The following is a 16,530-nucleotide window of genomic DNA, read 5'->3' on the forward strand; positions in this document are numbered from 1 at the left end:
TACACACAAATCTACCTGTACTCATAAACACATTCAACAGTGGAAATGCCTGATGGTTGTGTACGGGTAACATCAATATAATAATCCATAAGATGGCCTATTAGCAGACATTAAAAAGAGAATTAGAAAGAATGACAACAAAATCTTCAGTTACCTATATTTATGTCTATATGTATGATATTCAGTATTTATAGTTGCTAAAAGATGAATACTGATGTGTGGGAATAAAAGCTAAACCTTACCTTGCAATATTGCAGCCTAGTCTACATGAAAGATGTCTTCCTAAAACCATTCACTGGGCCCACTCTGTGGCATAGTAGATTAAGCATCCACCTGCAGCACCAGCATCCCACATGGGCACCAGTTTGAGTCCCTGCTCCTGCACTTCCAATCCAGCTCTTTACTAATGGCCTAGGAAAGCAGTGCAATATGCCCTGAGTTCTTGGGCCCCTGCACCCATGTGAGAGACCTGGAGGAAGCTGCTGACTCCTGGCTTCTGGCACCTGGCTTCAGATCGGCCCAGCTCCAGCCATTCTGGCCATTTAGGGGTGAACCAGTCGATAGAAGACCTCTCTTTCTCTTCCTCTCTATATCTGTAACTCTGCCTCACAATAAAGAAATACATTTTTTAAAAACCTTTCACATGTTAAATTTCTTAATTGTTTTAAAGATTTATTTATTTATGTACAAGTCGAGTTACAGACAGAGAGGAGAGACAGAGAGAAAGAGAGAGGTCTTCCATCTGGTGTTCACTCCCTAATTGATTGCAACTTCCAGAGCTGTGCTGATCTGAAGCCAGGAGCCAGGAGCTAGTTCCCGGTCTCCCAGATGGGTACAGGGGCCCAAAGACTTGGGCCATCTTCTACTACTTTGCCAGGCCATAGCAGAGAGCAGGATCAGAAGTGGAGCAGCTGAGTATTGAACCGGCCCCCATATGGGATGCTGGCGCTTCAGACCAGGGTGTTAACCTGCTCCACCACAGCACCGGTCCAACATTTTAAATTTCTGATACTCTAAAGTAGTACAGGACTGCATTACATCTAGGAAAGATGCATTTAAAAATTATAAATCTAGTGCATTTTAGCAGAAGTTTTAACAAATACTTCTGATTTTCTCAGCATTATATATAAATAAATGACATAATGAGTCATTGTCAGATTTTTAGCTTTTGACAGCCACTTATAATATTTCACAGCTTTTTGAAATGTATTGCTAGTGTGTTTTTCTCAACACATGCACTGGATTTTACCAGTTTAGTGCACATGGAGTTGCCTCTTATAGGATTTGCATTTTAATGGGTTTTCATGGCACATGTAATCAACATCTGCAAAGCCTCTAAAACACATAAATAATAACATGAATCAGGCTTTTTTCTTAAATATTAATTTATTTATTTGAAAGAGTTGCACAAATAGAGAAGAGGTAGAGAGAGAGAGACAGACAGACAGAGACAGAGAGGTCTTCCATCGGCTGGTTTACTCCCAGTTGGCCGCAATGACTGGTCTGTGTCAATCTGAAGCCAGGAGCTTCTTCAGGGTCTTTCACATGTGTGCAAGGCCCCAAGGACTTGGGCCACCTTCTAATGCTTTCCCAGGACATAGCAGAGAGCTGGTTCAGAAGTGGAGCAGCCGCAACTTGAACTGGCACCCATATGGCTTGCCAACACTGCAGGCAACAACTTTATCTGCTATGCCACAGCGCCAGCCCCACATTGCATCTTTTTAAGATGATATGGATTTAAGTTCATGAGAAATTATTAGCATAGTGGGAACTGATAGATATGCATGAAGCAGGATGGACTTGTTAGGAATGGTGATGTTAATTTTCTTATAAAATAAATAAATAAGAAATTAAATATGGTCAGACATAAATGAAGACTAAATTTTATTAGTGGTAATCCAGAAAACACTGATCTCAGGTCTTTTTCTTCCAGTGTTAAGTTTATATTTTTAAATGCATATTAAGTGAACAAATTTCATGTAATTTATATATACAGATTGAAGAGCAAACTGATAACATCCTATCCTATCTTCCCTTGTTCTCATATTTCCAACTCCCTCCTTCTTGTTTTATTTTCTTTTAATTTTGACAGCTGCATGCTTTGATTTTATTTTAGAATCACAAGCTTTAACCCTCTACAAAATAAAGAATTCAGCAAGTAGTAGCAGAAATATCAATGAGTATATGTTGTGTACTCTATCAAAGAGTACAGAAAAGTGCTATGAACAATATTCAAATCTCAAAATGTCAATTTAACTCATATGCTGCTTTTTGTTGTCTATATATTAATTACCACCAGTCAGAGAAAACATATGGTATTTGTCTTTTGGGGACTGGCTTCTTTCATGAAGCATACTTGTTTCCAGTTCATCCATTTAGTTACAGAAGATGGGATTTCATTCTCAATTATGGTTGAATAGTATTTTACACTGTATATATAGCTCATATTTTTGTTCCAGTCACCAGTTGATGGACATCTGGGTTGATTCCATGTTAGCTATTGTGAATTGAGCTGTAATAAACATGAGGGTACAGATAACTCATGCCTGTGCATATTCTATTTCATTTCATGCGGATAAATTCCCTGTAGTCAGATGGCAGGATCACATGGTATGTTTGTTTTCAGATTTCTGAGGAACTTTGATACTGCCTTCCATAATGGTTGCACTAGCTTCATTCCCACCAACAGTGGATTAGGGTACCTTTTTCTCTCCCTCTCCACCAGCCTTTATTGTTTGTTGACCTTTTCAAAAGAATTATTTAGTTGAAAGATTGAGTTACAGAGATGGAGAGGCAGAGGCAGAGAGACAGAAGTATTTTATCTGCTTGTTTATGCTCCATATGGCCCAACAGGTAGTGCTGGTCCAATCGGAAGCCAGAGTCAGGAGCATCTCCCTGGTCACCCATGCGGGTGCAGGGACCCAGGCACTTGGGCCATCCTCCACTGCCCTCCCAGTCCAGTGCAGAAAGCTGGACTGGAATAGCAGCAACCGGGACCAGAACTGGCACCCATATGGGATGCCGTCTCCATGGGTGGAGGATCAACCCAGTGTGCTATGGCACTGGCCCCCATCAGGGATATTTTTCTATAGTACTCTCTCTCCACTGTATCTTTTTCTAGTTGAAGAATTAAGGTGATGCAGGATTAATAGAAGGAGTTTGAGAGGATTGTCTCTCTTTCAATTGTGTTGAATAGTTTGAGAAGCATTAGTTCTTTAAAAGTCCTGTAGAATTCAATAGTGAGGCTGTCTGATCCTGGACTTTTGCTTGTTGGGAGGGTCTTTATTACTCATCCAATCTCTGTCTTGGTTTTTGATTTGTTTAGCTTTTCTATGTGTCTTCATGACTCAATTTTGGTATATTGTGTATGTCCAGGAATCTGTTGATTTTTACTCTAGGATTTCCAATTTGTTAGCAGTCACAACAGATGCCCACATCCTATATTGCAGTGCTAATCTGAGTTTTGGGTACTACACTTCCTAATCAGCTTCATGTTAATATCCCTGGGAAGCAATGTATAATAGCTCAAATTCTTTCATTCCTGTCGTCAAATTGGAGAACTGTAACCTCAATGGGGACTTGAGAACCTGGTCTTGCACAGTGGTAGCCATATAGAAAGTGAACCAGCAGATGGGAGATCTCTCTGCTTCTCTTTCCTTCTCTCTTTGTCTCTGTGTGTCTCTGCCTTTTTTATCATATTAAAATATTTAATTACTTACTTGAAAGAGTTACAGAGAGAGGGAGAGACAGAAATCTTCCACCACCTAATTCATTTTTGAGATGACTTTAATAGCCAGAGTGTGGCCAGGTTGAAGCCAGGAGCTTTCCCTCCGATGTGCATGGCAGCAAGGAGCTTTTCCTGCAATGTGCGTGGCAGCATCCCAGGCACTTGGGCCATCTTTCCCTGCTTTTTCAGTCCATTGGTAAGGAGCTGGATCAGAAATGGAATAGCTGGTACTTGAACTGGTGCACATACAGGATGCCAATGTAACAGATAGCAGCTTTGTCCACTGCACCACAACCACCAGCTCCTCTATCTGCCTTTCCAATAAATAAATCTTTTGAAAAAGAACTGAAGGTAGTAAAAGTCATCATGACTGAGCAATGGCAAATTTATTGAAGTGATCTATTTTCTTAAAGATCCTTTTATGAATTTGAAAGGCAGCACTAGATGGAGAGAATGGGAGAGATTGATCTTCCTCCTGGTTTGTTCACTCCTCAAATGGCTGCAATGACTGCGGCTAGGCCAGACTGATATCAGGAGCCAGGGGCTTCTTCCAGGTCTCTCACAAGGGTGCTGGAGCCCCAATATTTGAGTAACCCTGTGCTGCTTTTCCAGACACATTAGCAGAGAACTGGATCCGTTTGGAGCATTAATGTCTATGATACTCTCCTTGCAGTTGAAGGATTTAGAATCCATTTTGATTATGGGTGGGCCAAGTACAATGTCTTCCAATTGTCCAAGGTTTGGATTAGATGGGTTCTGAGAAATTTTGTTAAAATAGTTATTAATCTTGTTTAGACAAGGTCATAGTCAAAGTGGAGGTTCTCTCCTCCCTTCAGAGAAAGGTACCTCCTTCTTTGATGACCTGTTCTTTCCACTGGGATCTCACTCGCAGAGATCTTTTGCCAGAGTGTCTTGGCTTTCCATGCCTGAAATACTCTCATGAGCTTTTCAGCCAGCTCCGAATGCCTTTAGGGCTGATTCTGAGGCCAGAGTGCTATTTAGGACATCTGCCATTCTATGAGTCTGCTGAGTATCTCACTTCCCATGTTGGATCACTCTCCCCTTTACTCCATTGGTTAGCGTTAGCAGGTACTAGACTTGTCTATGTGCTCCCTTTGACTCCCAGTCCCTTCACCATGACCAACTGTGAACTGAAACTGATCACCTGGAACAGTGAGATGGCATTGGTACATGCCACCTCAATGGGATTGAATTGGAATCCCCTGGTATGCTTCCAACTCCACCACTTGGGGCAAGTCAGCCTGAGCATGTCCCAAATTATACATCTCTTCCCTCTCCCATTCCCACCACCATGTTCAACAGGGATCACATTTCAGTTAATTTTCAACACTTAAGAATAACTGTGCATCAATTACAGATCTAAACCAGTCATATTAAGTAGAACAGATAAAAAAAACTACTAAGAGGGATAATGTATTAAGTTGTTCATTAACAGTCAGGGCTATGCTGATCAAGCCACCGTTTCCCATAGTGTCCACCTCACTCCAACAGGTTTCCCTCTTGGTGTTCAGTCAGTCGTCACTGATCAGGGAGAACATATGGTATTTGTCCCTTTGGGACTGGCTTATTTCACTCAGCATGATGTGTTCCAGATTCCTCCATTTTGTTGCAAATGACTGGATTTCGTTGTTTCTTACTGCGGTATAGTATTCTAAAGAGTACATATCCCATAATTTCTTTATCCAGTCTATCGTTGATGGGCATTTAGGTTGGTTCCAGGTCTTAGCTATTGTGAATTGAGCTGCAATAAACATTAGGGTGCAGACCTCTTTTTTGTTTGCCAATTTAAATTCCTTTGGGTAAATTCCAAGGAGTGGGATGGCTGGGTCGAACCGTAGGGTTATCTACGACCTTGTCTAAACAAGATAAGAGTCGGAGAACTCAGAGGGCTTCCATAGCCTTGGAAACTCATGACTGGAGCATAGGGAGATTACTGATGCCATAGACAGGAGTGTCAATTGGTAAAGTCAACAACAGGAGTCACTGTGCACTTACTCCTCATGTAGGATCTCTATCCTTAATGTGCTGTACATTGAGATTTAATGCTATAACGAGTACTCAAACAATATATTTCACTTTGTGTTTCTATGGGGGTGCAAACTGTTGAAATCCTTACTGAATGCATACTAAACTGATCCTCTGTTAAAAAAAAAAAAAAAGAAATTATCAATTCCCAACTTGACTCTCACTGGGATTAAACATGACAATAGGTCTGCTCTGATTTCATCATCATTTTAAAAAAAAAATCATCTATTATTTTTCACTTTATGTTTCTGTGTGGGAGCAAACTGTTGAAATCCATACTTGATGTATACTAAGCTGATCTTCTGTATATTAAGATAATCAAAAATGAATCTTGATGTGAATGGAAGGGGAGAGGGAGTGGGAAAGGGGAGGGTTGTGGGTGGGAGGGACGGTATGGGGGGGAAGCCATTGTAATCCATAAGTCGTACTTTGGAAATTTATATGCATTAAATAAAAATTAAAAAAATAGTTATTAATCATAACTCTCAGTTTAAGCTTTTCTTACCAAATTTTCATGTTTGCTGATGTTTATATCTATGGGAAAATTGGGTCTCTGGATTGCAACCAATGAAAGCATCCAGACTAACAGTAATAAGGTCAACAGTCAGCAGAATGATGTCCAGCTGAACTGAAATAGCTTTTCTTATTTGGTAGAGGGGTTACCTCCTGCATTATGCTGACATACTGTCATAGACAGTAGATATTGGAGCCTGTCCCTTCTGCCAAATGGAGAATACCATATTTTGGTCCATCATATATATATTTATATATTATAATATATATTATATATTATACTATATATTTCTATACATAATATAGAATTGCATATAATTATTATAAATATATAATTGTATATAATTATTATATATGAATTTGTTATTTATATATAAATAATTATTTCTGATCCAGCTCCTTACCAATGGATTGAAAAAGCAGTGAAAGATGCTCCAAGTACCTGGGTTCCTGGGACACACATCAGAGGAAAAGCTCCTGGTTTCAACCTGGCCACACTCTGGCTATTGAAGTCATCTCAATAATATATATATATATATATATATATATATAAAATACATATAATAAATTATATAATATTATCTGTTTATAATTATATATTATATAATATATTGTATGATAAATTATAATATATTTTATATATGAATATATTTATATACATAAATATATAAATAAATGTAAATATATATATAAGGAATTTATTTATGTAGTTGACAGGTTTACTTACAGAGAGTGAGAAGAAGAGACACAGAAAGGTCTTCCATATGCTCATTTACTCCCCTAATGACTGCAATGTCTGCAGCTGGGCCAATCTGAGCTAGGAGCTTCCAGGTCTCCCATATTTTGGCAGGGACCAAAGCACTTGGAACAGCTTCTACTGCTTTCCCAGGCTATTGCAGAGAGCTGGCTGGGAAAAGGAGAAATGGGGACTAGAACTGGTGCTCATATGGGGTGCCAGCATTGCAGGTAAAGGATTACACCACTGCACCACAGTGCTGGCCCCAGTCTATCCTTTATTAAGGAGATCTCAGTAATCATGTTCAGGTATTGCTGTCCTATATTCATGGCCAAAGTCCTAGCAGGCAACATGGTTTGGAGAATCATAAGCACAAGGTGTGTAGGAGACTTCATTTCTCATACAGCACAGTTAATAACAAGGTTCCAAGAGGGGAAATTACTTGCATCATAGTCTTTGAGAACTAATGGACATCACAGGTGATCTAAAGAATTTAGAAGGTTTGTGAGCCCCTAGAGTGAAAAAGTCACTGGGAGCACAAGGACAGTGCCTAGAGTTTATTTTGATGGATTTTAGCCCCTTTCATTGGAGGGAGGCCCGAAGAAGCTGGACTGATTAGTAAACCTCAGAAGTGTCTTTTCAAGGTGAAGGCAAACTGAGACTGAGGGGTTTTTGGAAAAACGTTGAACAAAAGACATTTCCCACACGTGGTTAAGACACATCATTTATCTACTGATTTTCATCAGATCTGTTAACATTAGGTATAAGGTACAGTGGACATGGTGGATGGCATATAGCAATATGATTTTAGTAATATATCATGAGGTGCTTTTTTTAAATGGATTTAGCAGGTAAAATTGGGCTACCTAATGGGATGTAGCTGGAATAATCACCTTTTTGTTAAATAAATCTGAGGTAATAAATGTTAGTGTATGAAGACATTGAGTTTTCTTTTATTGGGCCTTCTTGGTTATTTTAATCTGGGATCTGCGAATTCTCATTTTCTTTATTTTATTCCTCATCATGTCGGACCAACTCTGCTGCTTTGGGGATTTTTTTAGTACATCTGGCATTTGGAAATTTAGACAATAGTATAGTTAAAATGAGATGTACCAAGTAAAGTATTTATTTTTATTCTGATACATATTTTGGAATTCTTCTAAAATTCCTATTGAGTATCCTTGTTAAATTTAGTTGCATCCCAGGTTAAGACTTATTGGAGGCAGGCTCCATGGCTCAATAAGCTAATCCTCCACCTGCGGTGCAGGCACACCAAGTTCTAGTCCTGCTGGGAGAGCCAGATTCTGTCCCAGTTGCTCCACTTCCAGTCCAGCTCTCTGCTATGGCCCAGGAGTGCAATGGAGGATGGCCAAAGTGCTTGGGCCCCGTACCTGCATGGGAGACCAGGAGGAAGCACTTGGCTCCTGGCTTTGGATCAGCGCCATGTGCCAGCCGCAGCACACTGGCGGCAGCGGTCACTAGGGGGTAAACCAACAGAAAAAGGAAGACCTTTCTCTCTGTCTCTCTCACTGTCCACTCTGCCTGTCAAAATAAAAAATAATTTTTATAAAAAGACTTATTGGAGCCACTTTAGTGATTATACCCATGAAACTTTGTTAATAAATGCAAATAGAACCTGGGAAAATTGATGTATATCTTATGCTGTAGAGACTTAAGATTGAACATCTTTTTTTAATCTTTTTTAATTATATAATTTAAAAACAAATTTTAGATTTTTTTTTTTACTTTACTAAGTCACAGCTCTGGCCCCATTAATATGACTTAACAATGTTTTTTCCTCTCAGACTTATCTCTATTGTTTCAGTTAACTGCATGCCTTTTCTTTACATTCAGATTCCCTCAGCTGTCAAAGCTTATTCATCTTAATTCTGTTGTTCCTATTTCCCTCCCTTTTATTCTGTCCCTAGGCTAATTGAGATCATGATTCTCCATTCCTTCTGTGTGGTGTCACAGTAGGCTTGAAGTGTTCTTTTTCTCTTCTGATTTCTAAAGAAAGAAATTATGTATTCCCCCAGTTTAGATATTTTAATAATGCACTCTAAAACAAAGGTTAAATGTTCTTAATTTGACAAGAATTTTCGGGGCCAGTGGTGTGGCATAGTGGGTAGAGCCACCACTTGCAGTGCTGGCAGCTCATATGGATCCAGATCTCTGCTATAGCCTGGGAAAGCAGTAGAAGATGGCCCAAGTCCTGGGCCCCTGCACCCATGTGGGAGACCTGGAAGAAGCTCCTTGCTCCTGGCTTTGGATTGGCACAACTCTGGCCATTGCAGCCAACTGGGGAGAGAACCAGTGGATGGAAGACCCCTCTCTCTTCTCTGCCTCTCTCTGTGCAACTCTGACTTTAAAATAAATAAATAAATCTTTAAAAAAAGATTTTTTTCTAATTTTAGATTTGTTCTACTTCATTGCCACTTCAGGGTGTGTGTAAGGAGTGCATATCCAGTTTTTCTATTTTGGAATTTGGGGATTTTGTATTAGCTCTGCTGTGTATTCATTTTTCTTGAGCATTGGTGATATCTTCTCCTTAGTTGTATTAAGAGAGAGAGCAATAGCCCTCATGTCTTTTTAGGTAAGTAAGACATATTAAAAACAGAGCATTCAGTATACATTCATAGTATTTTGACTTGTTCAATTGATTTTCCTGACCTCCCTTGGATATTCTTGGTCTTTGCTGTACAACTTTCTATACTCATTAATTCTTTGATATTCCCAAATCCAGAAAATGAATGACTCAACAGCTGTGTTCCTGTATTTGCTGGGACTCAGGGTAAGAAGCAAAGTGGAGGTGTTCAGGAATCTAAAGTTACATGCTACATAGCAAAGCACATCATTTCCTATACAAAGTGACTGGGAAATCCAGAATCTTTTGCACACATATTGGATCCTGAACTATTACTGGACTATTCAGTAAGATTTTAATGTATTTATTTTCTGTGTGTGTGTTTGTATTTCTAAATAAACTCTGCTGGGCTACTTAACATTAACATGTATTGCAGAATTCTTTCATCAGTTTTTACTTTTAAAAAGTTTCTCTTTCAGTTTTATGGGAGAGGGTAGAAGTTTCCTGCTATGTAACTGAAAGTTCATTCATTCATTAAAGTTAAAAATATTTGTTGCAAATTGGTAGAATACTATTAATTCTCATGTGATTTACATGAAACTAAATACATTCTCTATTTTGTTTTGCTTAAAATTTCTGCATGTGTGGACTTCTTTTTTCCTTCTTGCCCCAAATCCCTTTGTGTATTGGGATGGCAAATGGGTTTTACACTGGAGAAAACATGTTATTTTGGCAAAGAAGTACTTAGCCTTCCTGCTTCAAGTATTCAAATATTGCATTGGAAATCAGTATATTTGTTTACTGTACAAATGTCCTTCATACAATTTTGTAATCTTCTGGGATGGGAGAGGAAGCAGGAAATAGGAGGATTATGGGTGGGAGGGATGTTTTGGGGGAGGGGAAGCCACTGTAATCCAAAAGCTGTACTTTGGAAATTTATATTTATTAAAAAAATTAAACAATTTTGTAATCTTCATCTTCCTTTTTATTTCATCCTTTTTAAAAAAAGATTCATTTATTTTACTTGAAAATCAGAGTTACACAGAGAAGGAGAGAGAGAGAGAGAGAGCAGTCTTCCAACCGCTGGTTCACTCCCCATTTGGCCACAATGGCTGGAGCTCTGCCAATCCAAAGCCAGGAGCCAGCAGCTTCTTTTGGGTCTCCTATGCAGGTGCAGGAGCCCAAGGGCCTGGGCCATCCTCTACTGCTGGATAGTAAGTCTTACTTGCCTAAAAAGATGGATAGTAATTTGAGTAGCCAGGACTTGAACTGGCACCCAGTTGGAATGTCAGCACTGCAAGCCACAGCTCTACTTGCTACTCCACAGCATCGGCCCCCTAAATTCTTATGAGTATTGCTACACGATTGGAATTTATAATTGATAATGCTGAACAATTGAAACTGTCTTATTTACAATTGTAGGACTGGATATGGCAGTTCTACTTGAAGTAAAGTATGTAGCCTGCTTATTGTATGATTTTCGGAAAAGCATGTATTTATATATAACAGCAGATCTGTTAATCATTTAAAAGTGAATTGTCATGATTACCCAGATGTAAAGAATGCAATATGTGCTAATGAGTTAGCAGTCACAGACATTTAGAATTAGAGGGATTTTAGAACTTTTTCAATACTGCAGTTTTTATGAAAAACTAATAATTTTTTTTATTTGACAGGTAGAGTTATATACAGTGAGAAATCAGAAAGGTCTTCCTTCCATTGGTTCAGTCCCCAGATGGCTGCCACAGTTGGAGCTGTGCCCATCCAAAGCCAGGAGTCAGGTGCTTTCTCCTGGTCTCCCATCCGGGTGCAGGGCCCAAGCACTTGGGCCATCCTCTACTGCCTTCCCGGGCCATAGCAGAAAGCTGGACTGAAAGAGGAGCAACCAGGACTAGAACACTTTGCCCATAAGGGATACCAGCACCACAGGTGGAGAATTAACCAAGTGAGCCACGGCGCTGGCCCCCGATAAATTTACTCTTAACAAAATATCAAAATATCTTATTTAGTATAAAGTTAGTCGTGAAAAGAGACTACCTTGTTGAACACAGAAATTTGAGATTATATTTCTTGGTATTAATTTGCATCTTAAGGCTTATTGCCTAGTTTATTTCAATATTTCAATCTAATATTCCTAATAATATCTTGTACTTAGTGGTTCACTGTGTGCCAGACAATATTCTTTTGATTTTTTAAAAGATTTATTTATTTATTTATTTGGAAGTCAGAGTTACACAGATAGTGAACAAGAGGAAGAGAGAGAGAGAGAGAGGTCCTCCATCTGCTGGTTCACTCCCCAGATGGCCTAAAAGGTCAGAGATATGCCAATCTGAAACCAGGAGCCAGGACCTCTTCAGGGTCTCCCATGCAGATTCAGGGGCCCAAGGACTTGGGCCAACTTCCTACTGCTCTCCCAGGCTATAGCAGACAGCTGAATGGAAAGTGGAGCAGCCTGGACTTGAACCGGCCTCCATATGGGATGCCCCCACTGCATGCAGTGGCTTTACTAGCTACACCACAGCACTGGCCTCAAGACAATGCTCTAAAATGATGCATTAATTATTCCCAAATATTGAAAAGTGGCATGGTACACATTTGAATGTGTTGTTTTGTACTAGTTGTAGAAACAGTTTAAAATATATTTAGATTTAAAAATGTAAGCTTTGATCTAAAGGTTTACTTTCCCTTAAGGTGCCTGTTTGGAAACTGAGAGATCATTGAAGTCTCAAGATAGAGTACAACTGATCTTATCCAAGCCTCCTTTATCACATGAGGATGCTAAATGCCAAGCCCAGAGAAGTAAAGTGAATTGTTCAAGGTCACATAGGTAAGTTGTGGCAGGGATAATTCTGTATTAGCATTAGGTATCCTGATACATAGGCCACTGTTCTGTCAATTTTGTACTCCTTCTGGAGTTAAAGATTCTAAGTTGTGGAAAATTGAATTTGGAAATTTAGTGGTTGCTATGTTGTTATGGTGAGAAATTTCTGTGTATAGCTATGAGTTGCTTAAATTTTATTCAAAATATTTTTCTAGTATGTTTGCTATTTATTTGAAATGTATAACAAGTAGCTTCATCTATTTGCCAAAAGAATTTTTAAAGATTTATTTATATTATTTGAAAGTCAGAATTACACAGAGAGAGAAGGACAGGCAGAGAGAGTGGTCTTCCATTCACTGGTTCACTCCACAGTTGGCCTCCATGGCTGGAGCTGTGCTGACTGGAAGGCAGGAGCCAGGAGCCTCTTCCTGGTCTCCTATGCAGGTGCAGGGGCCCAAGGACTTGCACCATTTTATAGTGTTTCCCAGGCCATAGCAGAGAGCTGGATAGGAAGTGGAGCAGCCAGGTCTTGAACTGATGCCCCTATGGAATACCAGCACTGCAGGTGGCAGCCTCACCCACTATGCCACAGTGCCAGCCCTTGCCAAAAGAATTTATAGAAGCTATTCCATATATACACTTAACAATTATTTAGTTACTTGACATGAACTATCCCTGCATATTTGAAAATTTTGAATGGTATCACTTGGGTTTTAAGAATGTTATATTTTAGGTCTCTTAATATTTTTAGTGATGATGTTTTAAAGGCCCTTTCTGTTTTATGAAAAATGATAAGGATTTTGTTTTACAATGGCCATAGTATTACTACTTAAAGCAATAGATTAAATAAAACTTTTAAACAAAGTCATTTAATACTGAATTCTAACACACTGGTATATTTTAAAGTGAGAAGCCGGATTTCTTTCAGATATTCTAAAGAAGAATGATAATCAAAATTGAAGACATCTACAGTTTTTAATCACTTGTTTTAAATATTGGTCATAATGGTCCAATTTTGAGTTTAATTTTAATTAGCTTTTAAATGATTCAATATGTTTTATAGAAAAAATTCGGAGAACGTAATTATATACTCAACCTCCCTCCCTTCTTTTTCCTTCTTTGTCATTTTTTTTAGCTTATGAAATGACATTTTCAGTTTACATTACATTAAAAAGGGTTCTTGAATCAAGGGACAAGTTTAACAGGCAAAAAGCAAAAAGATCGTAATTTAGAGGGAATATAGACAATGGCTCTAAACAATATTTGAATATCACATCTAAACAATATTTGAATAAATTGATAAATATTTTAATTTCTCCTACTAAAATGCTCAAAGTCTTTAATTATTTATCAAATATTAGTGCAAAATTATGGATTTAAATGATCCCAAAAAGTGATGAATTTTTGTGTAATAAAGTCCAATTTTTGTCAAGGCTTTTTGACAGTCTCACAGAAAACTTATGTTTGTGAATGGGAAGAATAATACCAAAATATCCATACTACCAAAAGCAATTTGCAAATTCAATGTAATCCCAATCAACATACCAACGATGTTCTCAGAGCTAGAAAAAATGATGCTAAAATTCACATAGAAACATGAGAGATGCTTAACATCTAAAGCAATATTATAAAGCAAAAAAAAGCTGGAGACATCACACCATATTTTAAGACATATTACAGGGGTCAGCACTATGACAAAGCAGGTAAAGTCACCGTCTGCAGTGCCGGCATCTCATATGGGTGCCAGTATGTTTCCCAGCTGCTCCACTTCTTATACCCCTCTCTGGTATAGCCTGAGAAAAAAGTAGAAAATGGCCAAAGTCTTTGGGCCCCTGCACCTGCATAGAGACCTGGAAGAAGCTCCTGACACTTGGATTCAGATCAACAGAGCTCCGGCCATTGTGACCATTTGGGGAGTAAACCAGTGGATGGAAGACCTCTCTCTCTCTCTGCCTCTACCTCTCTGTAACTCTGCCTTTCAAATAAATATACTGCAAAAAAAAAAAAAAAAAGAAGAAGTGTTAGCACTGATATAATAACAGACACATAGTTCAATGGAAAAGACTTGGTAGCATAGAAATAAACCCAAATTTCTACCAGCAACTCATATTTAACAAAGGAACTAAAATGAACTGGAGAAAGAAGAATCTCTTTCACAAGTGGTGCAGAGGAACTTGATTATCCATATGTAGAAGCCTGAAAAGAGACTCCAACATCTCTTACACTATGTGAAAGTGAACTCACAGTGAATTAAAATGTAATCATAAGACCCAAACCCAAGTAAACATAGGGAAACTCTAAATATTGTCAACACACAATAGCTTTTGGGTAAGATTCCAATAGCAATAGTCACAAAAATAAAAACAGAGACATTTGAGTATATCCAACTAAGATACTTCTTCACAACAAAGTAAACATCAGAGTGTAGATACAATGAACAGATGGCAGGAAAAATTAAAACTCTGAATGTTTACAGATTTCCAGAACATTTACATGAATTGGAAAAACTCCAAAAAATACAGTGAAGAAACAGGCAAGGATCTGAATAGACATTTCTCAGAAGAAATGTACATGGTCAAAACATGTGAATATGCCCGATGTCACTAGCCATTATGTAAATATAAATCAGAACACCATATCAGTCTCCAACACCTGTGGGAGAATACAACACTCAGGTGTTTGTGTGTGCAGCAAGTGGGTTTAGAGGACCCTGTTCACCTCTGGAGAGCAGAGCCTACAGGGAGGTAAAGAAACCTTACTGCGCAGGGGCATGCTAATCTTCTCTGTATCATTCCAATTTTAGTATATGTGCTGCCGAAGCGAGCACATGTGCTGCCGAAGCGAGAAAGAGATGAAAAAAATTTATCTCAGCTAGCCACTAATATTCAAGAAACAAGGTCTTCAGGAAAGCCAACTCAACTGACATTTTCATGTCATTGTTAAATAAAGGAAAAATTATCTAGGTTCAGCAATACGTAGTTTATAAGAGAAAGACTACAGAGTAATTTCCTTGGCATAGAAATAACTTTTTTTTTTTTTTTTTTTTTTTTTTTTATCCATGAGGGCTTGCTATCACCACCACACACCCACATCCCATATACAAATGCCTGGCTTGAGTGGTAGCTTCTCTGCTTTGAGGCAAGTTTCTGCTAGTGTGCACCCTGGGAGGAGACGGAGGATGGCAGAAGTGCTTGGGTCCCTGCACCCAAATGGGACATCCAGAATGAATTCCCAGTTCCTGGTTTTGGCTTGGTCAAGCTTTGGCTATTGCAAGTGTCTGGGGAGTGAAGCAGTGGTTCCCTCTTCCTGTCACTCTGCCTTTCAAATCAATAACTGTTGTTGGTAATGACTAATAATGATATTCACTGATTGTCAAATTTTGAATCTATTAATTATAGACAATTTCTCTTTGTATTTTTAAACTTTCATAATGTTCTGTAGCCAATTTCATCACTAGAAATAAAAACTTTTCCTCAAAAAAAAAAAAAGAAACCTTACTGCTTTCCTAATGTGCTTATTAAGTTCTTGACCAGCGCCTGTTAGTCTTGCCACAAACTTTCTAGTCTTACTACTTTCCTTCTTCTTCTTCTTCTTCTCTGTGACTTGTAAAATAGTATACATTCTATATACTGTGGATACTTTTGATTTATTTTATTCCTTCGGTCTCCTATGACGTTCCTCCACAAAAGCACAGCCCTCAAAATATTCATTCATTTATGCAGTCTGCAGATTTCATGAGCTACTAAATTCCAAGTAGTATGTTAAAGGCAAGATCTGGGCCTAAGAGAAAAGTGGTCTAAATTCTGTGCCTAGAAGAGGATTTGGGACATAGTAGAACTTCAGTGAAGTGCTATGTGAATGACATGCACTCATTAAATGAGTAATCTAAAGCATACACTTCATTTAAGCAACACAGCAGCCCTACTCACCTCAGGTAGAGCAATTGAGAGGAATAATGTGAACAAAAATAAGACATCAATAAGTTGAATAATAACAGAGAAAAAACAAAATGAGATAGATGCCAACATTACTGAGCTATTTTTGAGGAATTAAATTGATAGAGGGGCTGGCATTGTGGCCAAGTGGGGAAAGCTGCAATCTGT

At 38.5% G+C, this 16,530-nt stretch overlaps 1 long non-coding RNA gene and 1 pseudogene across 7 annotated transcripts in view; one reads left to right on the forward strand and one right to left on the reverse strand.

The window, feature by feature from the left end:
- The window catches only part of LOC149119988 (uncharacterized), a 342,369-nt gene that overhangs the window by 176,385 nt on the left and 149,454 nt on the right, over positions 1–16,530 (forward strand). For 6 of the 7 annotated variants that reach the window (XR_016226965.1, XR_016226952.1, XR_016226968.1 and 3 more), the window contains exon 2: positions 12,298–12,433. This is a non-coding gene — a long non-coding RNA (uncharacterized LOC149119988). Of the gene's footprint in view, positions 1–12,297; positions 12,434–15,490; positions 15,922–16,530 lie in introns of those variants that run through there. The other variant, XR_016226973.1, reaches the window with a different exon arrangement.
- Positions 15,187–15,254, reverse strand: LOC149119990 (U6 spliceosomal RNA; annotated as a pseudogene).

This window comes from Oryctolagus cuniculus, chromosome 21, assembly GCF_051225735.1.
Source record: "Oryctolagus cuniculus isolate XC-2025 breed Fujian yellow rabbit chromosome 21, ASM5122573v1, whole genome shotgun sequence".
NCBI classification, from domain to species: Eukaryota; Metazoa; Chordata; class Mammalia; order Lagomorpha; family Leporidae; genus Oryctolagus; species Oryctolagus cuniculus.